This window comes from Phodopus roborovskii, unplaced genomic scaffold (genome assembly GCF_943737965.1).
Source record: "Phodopus roborovskii unplaced genomic scaffold, PHOROB, whole genome shotgun sequence".
In the NCBI taxonomy this organism is placed as follows: Eukaryota; Metazoa; Chordata; class Mammalia; order Rodentia; family Cricetidae; genus Phodopus; species Phodopus roborovskii.
The window spans coordinates 614,175-623,720 of record NW_026126682.1 but is presented as its reverse complement, the minus strand read 5'-3'; the positions used below and the strand labels follow the sequence as shown (position 1 = coordinate 623,720).

Sequence of the window (9,546 nt, the reverse complement as noted above, 5' to 3'; positions counted from 1 at the left end):
GTGCACTAATTTTCTGGATACAGTGGGTGTGGATTCATAGTCACTAATAACTTTTAAAGTACAAAAGTTTTCCATAAATATTGCTACTGAAATGAAACTTCGGTATTTGCTTTTGTGCTTTGCACTCAGCTTTTAGACATAGAACTAATGTATGAGTACATATGCAATCCCAAGGCTTCTACTGGAAACCGATATACAGAGTGCTGTGTGAGGATAGCCATAACACTATGCCAGTACTCAGACTTAGAAAAGTAAGCTTATTCAAAAAGTATATGGAAGTAACCCCATATAAGTTTTGATTAACTCAAGAAAAAAAAAAACTGAAGTGAATGTAGGAGAGAGAGAATACTTAACTGTTCTCTAATAATGCTTCCCTATTTTTAGCACAGTAATTAAAGGAGCATTATTTATTTATTTATTCATTTTGCATTTATGCTGATGGACAAAGGCTCTCAGAAGCTAACAATAAGATCTTGAAGTAGGAAGGTAATTAATCTAACCAAAACTCATTTTGGAATATCTGCTGCTATCAGAAAACAATAGCAAATTAATTGGGGTGAAGAAATAAATTCCCTGCAGTTGAATAGCTCTGGGCCTTGTCATATCTCACATCTATGGAAGCAGAAGAGACGTCCATATTAATTAATGAATTCAAAATACATCAAATGTTCTCCAGAACGCATCATTCTCTAGGGCTGTTTTCCTTGATCGAGGGTGTGCCTCTGTCCTATGTTTGCACAAATGTAACCACGGAAGGTGCAGAATTCCTGCCTGATGTCTCCCCCTCAGGCGCCCTAACTAGATCAAAGGGCCGTGCCATGCTTTAATAGAGAACTGAATTCTTTCCAAGCAAAGGAAAGGGTGGCACTGGCATACATCCGTAAAGCTGTTTCTCAGTCGGCCCAAGTCATTCTTTCATCTCTTCATTCCCAAGAATTTCAAATTTCACAGCAAACACTTTGATTCCATATAGTCATATATGGTCAAAATAGGTGTGCTTGTATCACATATGTGTGTTTTTAACATTTATATTGTATATAAATATAATGTGTTTTTAACATTTAGTTAGAGCAGCTCAGGAATGAAAAGGTATTTCAATATCATTAAGAAAAACGTCCATTTCCATGTTTGTAAAATTGGGGTGCTACTAATGTATAGGCTAGTTACCTTCTGAAAGAAAATCTAAATCCACATCAAGCAGCATAGAACTCACCTGCTAGAACAGATTTGTCATTTCTGTTTAACTTTTGGTTTCCTTAAAGCAGGGACTATATATATGAATTCATTTATAGAACCTGTTGTCTTCAAGCTCACACTTACTAGGTGTTGGAATTTCAGCAGTGAACCACATACCTGTCTCATAAGTTTGTTTTGACAGTTATGAGAGACCTGTTTATAAAATGCCCATTGTATGGGTACAGAAGCTTTAGCTAAATCAAGCAATATTAGTTGTCGACAAGTATTACTGACTGATATTATAATGATGTTGCCAATTTTTTATGTTCTCAATGTTGTTTGTATCTTGTTTTTCTTAAAGGAGCCTCTATGCAATACATACCTCAACCACACTGACAAAATGACATCAAACACAGGATTGGTGTGTCTGTGGAATTTTGCTAAATTTCCAAATATGTCTTCTCACATGTTGACTCGTGCCAAACTTACTTAACTTTATTTGTTTGGGGGATTATAGTATAATTACATAATTAGGCCCTTTCCTTTTCCTCCCTCCAAATCATCCCATATGCCCTTCCTTGCTCTCTTTCAAATCCGTGGCCTCTTTGTTCACCAGTTGTGTTATATGGATAAGTGTACGTATATATACATATGTAGTCCTCGATATCACATTACTTCTGTGGATGTTTTACAAGCTGACCCTTTGGTAATGGATAACCAGGACTGTGTTCTTCCCTGGGGAAGACTGTTTCTCCCACTCTCACATGCCTTGTGTGTCTACAGTTTTTGAGTAGGGTTTAGGCCTCATGGGCTTCCCCCATCCATTTTGCAATGTTTATTGTTGTCCTCATTCAATTCAGATTTAGGCAGTCATGTTGGTGAGACTGTTGGGTGTAGCTTCTGCCATTATTAGGAGATACAATCTCACAGCAAGCTCTACTATCCTGTAGCTCTAAAAAACTTTTCAGTCCCTCTTTCATGCTTCCTGAGTCCTTGGGACAGGAGTTGAGAAGACAATGAAGAGTCCATTTTTAGCCAAGTAATCACTTTTTCTCTTCACATCTTTCTGATGGGAGATGTCAATCTGTATATGTTTCTCATACTGGTTAATGAATAAAGCACTGTTGGCCAATGGGAAATGAAGATAGGAGGGACTAGGAGACAAGGAGGAAGTAGGAAGGAGGAAGGAGGAGTCAAGATGGAGAGTCTGGAGAAAGCAGTATACTGGCCGGCTCCCCGGTAAGAGAAATACATAGATCAGCAGAAATGGGTTAATACTTAAGACAGAGCTAGCCTATAAGAAACTAATACCGGGCCAACAAAATTATATCTAATACAGAGTCTCAGTGTGTTAATTGGGGCAGGCGCGGCGGCGGGACAAGAGTGGCAGCAGGCAGAAAAACCGTACTACTTACAAATGGCGTCCACGTGGGTAATAAGAACTTCCACTTAAAATTTAACAAAAGCTTAAAAAAGGGTTTTGAAAACAAAAGAACAGAGACAAGCAAGGTTTATTGGTAGCAGCATTTTTCTCCGTTGGACTCTGCTTTGCAAGAGACAAGCAAATATTTGCGTCTCCTTTAAGGGAAGGTTCTTGACTCAGCATAAGCAGCAAAAAACTGTAGGGTTTTAAAAAAGCACTGCTAACAATTTATTGGTGTGTATCAGAGCTGGCAATGGCAGTGACCACATCTCCAAGCCGGCAGCAAGCAGACCAAGGCAGTGACCACAGCTCTCATTGTGGCGGTAAAATAGCTGCTGCCATCTTTGGCAAACCAGGCAGGAACAACTATGACTTTAATTTCAGCAATGTTGTTGTTTACCAGATAAAATACTCGTGGCTACAAAAAGATAAAGATTTACAGCAAAAACAGATTCACATTAAGAAAAAAACCTCTAAAGGTTTACAGTATGATTTAAAATATAGGTAGGCTTGGGAGAGAAAAGAAATAAAATGGTTTTAAAAATACAGGGAGAAGCTGGGTGTGGTGAGACATGCCTTTAATCCTAGCACTCAGGAGACAGAGGCAAGCAGATCTCTGTGATTTGCAAAGTAAACCTGGTATGCAGAATGAATTCCAGGACAGATCAAAGTTACACAGAGAAACCCTGTCTCAAAAAATAAAAAGTAAAATAAACAGAGTAATAATAAAGACACGTAAAGATGAAAAGCTCAGAGAGAATCTGGTTACTGTATGGCATTATATTGTCTTTGTATTGTTTGACTGTTGAGGAAACAACTGTTAAAACAAATGCTGCTGAATTAATTCAATTTATATATTTTAAAAATGCTTTGACTCAAAAACTTAAGTCTAAGGACAAGTTACTTGGGAAAAGGATTTCTAATTTTGTTTCCACAGAAAATAAAAAGCTGTGGATTCCTTCCAGACTAATGTGATTTGATCAAGTCAGACCCCCTGAAACAGCGTTCCTGGTGATCCAACATTCAAAACAGCTTGGACAAAGCAGCCTCACAGACTACAACCAGGATTTCTGTGTCTTCTTAGGATTCCCCAATGACAGCGCCCTTTACCAGCAGGAAGTAGTTTAGAAAGAACGATGCCCAAATTCCCAAATTTTGTTTATAAATGTTTGTTTTCATTTAAATGGGATTGGTTATAAATGGTTAATGATCACAACCAATATTGTTTTAAAGGTAAAAAGGGGATTATGGTATAGATATGAATACTTTGTTTTGGAAAATGGATTTTCATTTATTGATACAATTTAAGGTCAATTTTGTGATATGTGTATTTCTCCTCTTGTTTAGATATTGTGTTTATATAAATCATTTAGAAATGTAATGTATAATTTAGTACAGATTATAGATAATTACCTATGATAGTCAAAGCTTAGAGTTAAGTTAGTTAGGTCTTTCAAGATACACAGAGATGTATTTGAGATAGATAGGCATTCTTCAAACCTTTCAAAGACCTACAGAATATGGCATTTAAAATCCTTTAGGGTTTTTCTTGACAGTGAGACATAAATGCTCCTGGCAACACCACCTGCACCAGAAAGGAAGATGGACCTTGAAGAAACGCGTCATGGAGTTTACTTCCAATATGGCAAGACGCTAGTCTTGGACAAGATACTGCTCTTGTCTGGATTGTTTGACTTTGTGCTATATAAACTGGACATGCAGGACCCACAGAAAAGTGACTGCTGATTGAAGATGGGCATTGCTACAGAGTTCCTGCTTCATGGAAGAGTCCGCCAGACAGTCTGCAGGACACAGAGAAAAGTGACTGACAAACTGCCAATACAAGAAGACAGTTTAAAGTTTCCTGCTTTGCTGAAGAGTCTGCCAGACACACTATGGCCTATGGGCTGAAGATGGAAGATTACAGAAGAACTTCAGGTGACTGAAAAGGCAAGATGTCTCTGTCATTTCTAGAGTTTATATATTATCCTTCTGTGGTCTTTGAAGGAGTTGAAGACAGATAGTTATGGATATAGATTTCCTTAGTTAAGCTTAGGATTTAGACTAACAAAGATAAAATAGATGATGGAATATTTTCTTCATATCTTGCTAAATGTTAATGGACTAAATAGTGTTAACTGTGATTCTTATTTGATAACTGATATGTGATATATTTTGCTATGTTAAGGTTAAAACCCTTCTTTTTATTTAGACAGAAAAGAGGAGATGATGGGAGATGTCATTCTGTAAATGTTTTTCATGCTGGTTAATGAATAAAGCACTGTTGGCCAATAGGAAAGGAAGATAGGAGGGACTAGGAGACAAGGAGGAAATAGGAAGTAGAAAGAAAGGGTCAAGATGGAGAATCTGGAGAGAATAGAACCACCAGCCATCTCTCGCTGGTAAGATCACATGGAAATACATAGAAATGGGTTAATAATTAAGACAGAGCTAGCTGATAAGAAACTAGTAAAGGGCCAATAGAATTCTATCTAATACAGAGTCTCTGTGTATTATTTGGGGCGGCGGGACAAAACTAGGCGGCAGATGGGAGGAAAAAACCGTACACCTTACATCTTTCTGCATTTTTTTTTTAACCTAAAAAGCCAAAATTGGCAAGAAATCCATGTCTATGTGAAGCACACTATTTCCTCAGGTGCAGATAAGTTTGGGGAACAATAATAGAGGAGCTGCCAAGAGACCACAAGTCTTTGGTAAAGGATGAAGGCCAAGAGTTACCTTTCTGATCAGAGGTCCTGCTGGAATGTAGAAGAAAAACATTTTCTTCTTAAAAAATCAGAAAGTTTTAATCTTGATCAAATTTTCAAGCTTCAAGTGCTTCTTGGATGTTTTTCTTGTTCATGGGGAGAAAACTATTGAGGCTCTGAATCTGCAAAAGTAACAGTTTTGTAGTTATCAGCCACAGGGAAACAGAGGGCAGGACCTCTGTCTGATTAGCGTTCTCTCTCTCTCTCTCTCTCTCTCTCTCTCTCTCTCTCTCTCTCTCTCTCTCTCTCTCTCTCTCTCTTTCTCTCTCTGGAAAGCTTCTAGGGTCCTAAGCTCCTGCATAGGCAAGCAGATCTATCTAGCTGTCACTGGAGTGAAAACGGTGCTCCTTCCTGGGAGCCAGTAAGAAGTGAATGATCGAAAATGCTATATTTGCAATACATTCTCAGCAATGATTTTGAGGTTTTGTGGACATATCCACACCACCAGAAGCACCCTGTGAAGTGACTACCTCTCTAATGAGCTAAAAAGATGTAAGGGGGAGGTACAAACAGAAGTGATAGATGCTCCTCAACCTAAATGTTTAGACAGAAAAAAATATTCATCAAAACAAAATGTCCCTTTAGTGATTAATTTGTAATCCCAATTAAAACACTGCCAATTAAAAAGACATTAGCTGTACAGATTCTAATGAACTGCATGATAAAGAGGCATGGACAAGAAAATAAAAATTGATGCAGGTGATCTCTTTGTAACAAATTGGTGCTTGGCTGAGGCATATGCACTTAACTCTGAAAGCACATTAACCAATGTCACATGTAACAGAAGCTCTGGAGGCTCCAAGGCCCTTAATGGATTCTGATGGAAAGTTACAGAGGTTCCCATTCATCTTTATTCCCCAGGGGACACAGATGGCTCAGGGAATCATTTACTTAAATGGAAATAGCCCTAGAATTATTTCAGTGTTTGAAACTAATATGATAATGAAACTCAATCTCATTAAGTGCAGAAAAGTCTATTTAAATTGCTTATCAAATATCCATTTGCTGTTCGTTTTCCAACTATCAAATAACTGGCTTAATTTTACTTTTGATCATAGTCAAAAGACATAGAAGACATTCTAGCTTTCTTTAAAGATTAATATGAATTTCCAACTGTGCATATATACATGTGCACACACATGTACATGTGTGCATGCATAAACACATGCGTACTTTAAAATACATTTTCATTTAGTCCATTTTCTTTCTTTGTGACAAAATGACTGAGATAATCAATTTCAAGGAGTGAAGCTTTGCTGAGGCTCATGATTGTTGAAAAATGTAGTCCTTGGTTGACTGTGTTCATTGCTTTGTCTATGGTCTGGCACAACATCGTATGTCAAGGAAGCAGAGCAAAACAAGGGGTCATAGACTACTTCCTCCTAGTAGCCTATCTAGCTGTAAGTTCATTGATGGATTATCCCATTGCTAAAGCAAGTGCCCTCACAATCCACTCATTTCTCAACACTCCACTTGTGAATACATCTTCACAAATGACAAGCCCTCAATACATGATTCAACAGTGACATTTCATTTACAAACCACAGAACTTTCAGGCAAATTATCATGATGCCATTGCATATAAGAAATTCAATATAGTAATACTTCATATCAAGTAATAAGCTCCTTGCAAAATTTGCCAGCCATTGTCTATTCTACTACTCAGTATTCAAAGTGAATTCTCATTGCAACATTCAAAATATATATTCTTTATTTAAATGTGGACCTTTAGGTAAATGACCATATAATTCTATAATTTTGTTAACCTAATTTTTGACAGTTTAAGGTAAATGTAGTTCTTAATAAGTATTGCTTCAGGAAGCAATACTCTTAAAGTTTAGTTTAATGAGCTCCAAACCCTATATGAAGAACTACAGACAATCAAGAGACAGTGACAGCAGGGGAAGTAGTCTTCTCTAGAGTGGAAAAAACTATTGACCATCCAATACCAAAAGGTCAGCCCGTGAAAACATACCAATAACAGTACAGACTGCAGGATTCATTATATATTTAAACACACACACACACACACACACACACACACACACACACACGTATATGTGTGTGTGTGTAATATATACATATATACGTATATATATACATATATATATCAGCAATTAATAAAAAAGAGGCCACGAGCTTGAAAAAGAACAAGAGATCAAGGAGGGGTGGGTTATGGGAGAGCTTTAATAGAGAAATACAAAAGGAGAAATGATCTAATTATATGTTCAAAAAAATTAAAATTTACTTTTTCAGGCTGGGGGGGGCGTTTCAAGACAGTGTTTCTCTGTGTAAAAGCCCTAGTTGTACTGCAACTAGCTCTATAGACCAGGCTGGCATCGAACTCACAGAGATCTGCCTGCATCTGCCTCCTGAGTACTGAGATTAAAGGTACCACTGTCCTGCAAAAATTACTTTTTTAATAAAGCCTACTAGCACATCTTAAGTAAATAACCTTTGATAGATACAGCTATATAATAATTAGTTTTTTAAAAAATGAAAATTTGTTAACTACATAGGACTTCATACATTTATAATAATAAATTTAGTGATTTAATTTTTGCATACTATTTTTTAAATCTCCCCTAATTTATTAACAGAATAAAATGTTCATTTTTTTTTAACATTAATAAAGTTTTCTTTTGCTTCCCTTTCCAGCCTCCGTCTCGGACCCTGTAGCCGCCACGATGTTGATGCCCAAGAAGAACCGGATTGCCATCTATGAACTCCTTTTTAAGGAAGGAGTGATGGTTGCCAAGAAAGATGTCCATATGCCCAAACATCCGGAGCTGACAGACAAGAACGTGCCCGACCTTCATGTAATGAAGGCCATGCAGTCTCTGAAGTCACGAGGCTATGTGAAGGAGCAGTTTGCCTGGAGACACTTCTATTGGTATCTTACGAATGAGGGCATCCAGTATCTCCGAGATTACCTCCACCTGCCTCCGGAGATTGTGCCTGCCACCCTGCGCCGTAGCTGTCCTGAAACTGGCAGGCCTTGGCCCAAAGGTCCAGAGGGTGAGCGACCTGCAAGCTTCACAAGAGGGGAGGCAGACAGGGACACCCACAGGAGGAGCGCTGTGCCCCCTGGTGCTGACAAGAAAGCTGAGGCTGGGGCTGGCTCAGCCACTGAATTCCAGTTTAGAGGAGGCTTTCTTTGGTCATGGACGTGGTCAGCCACCTCAGTGAGCTTGAGGACTGTGTTTTGAATAAACTTTAAAGAAAAAAAAATAAAGTTTTCTTTTTTATGAAATTGCTTAACCACTGAGACATCTCTCTGATGACCCACTTAGAATTCGTATTGCTATAAGCACATAATTGATTTCTCCACATCAAAATAGGCAATTATTTTAACAGCAATCCATGCTTTTCAACTCAGTTGCAAAGTTGGTCGCCACATTTGGTTTTCCATTTTCTTGAGGCTATTTTCAAACTCTCCACTTTTTGACGATTGCAACACTATAAAAACCCTTTTTATTCATATGAAGACCTCTTTCATCATCCATTTGTTATATTATTTTGACTTTGAATCTACAAACCTTTACGAAGTATTTAATAATTGATATGCAAATACTATTGACATTACAGTCTACACTTCCAGATCAATATATAGAATTTTTTTGCGATGAACATCCTGTCTAGAACGTGGCTGTCTTTGTCCTTTTCACTAAAATGTTCATGCCCCAAGTGCAAGTGTTAATAATCAGGTGCAGTATTAGGGTGTCTGAGCACCTGTCCAGGATGGAAGGTGACTAAAGCAGCTTGGTGTAAAACTAAGGCAGACAGCAGAACTAGCAGCAGGTCTAAGTTTTCTTGCTTACTTTGTGTGTGTGTGTGTGTGTGTGCATGCATGTGTGTTTTTGGTGTTATTTTCAAAACCTGTAGTATCTTTTAATACAATGCTGCTCTGACACCCTCAGAAATACTATTAAAAACCTTTATAAAGGAACTTAGAAATCATGATGAGTATTCCCTGCTTCAGGTTCTCTCTCTCTCTCTCATGCACACACACACACACACACACACACACAATCACTCCTTGACTTTACCAATAAGATGGATTTCTTAGAATATTATCTCTTTTAATACACATGCATATGTTACATACATATATTAATATATATGTGTACATAAATATTAATTTTACTAATATATGAGAGAAACAGAGAGGCAGAGAGG

At 37.7% G+C, this 9,546-nt stretch overlaps 1 pseudogene; it reads left to right on the top strand.

Annotated features, from left to right (window-relative positions):
* Positions 1 to 8,017: 8,017 nt before the first annotated feature.
* LOC127214189 (40S ribosomal protein S10-like) lies at positions 8,018 to 8,556 on the top strand (annotated as a pseudogene).
* The last annotated feature ends 990 nt before the right edge of the window (positions 8,557 to 9,546 follow it).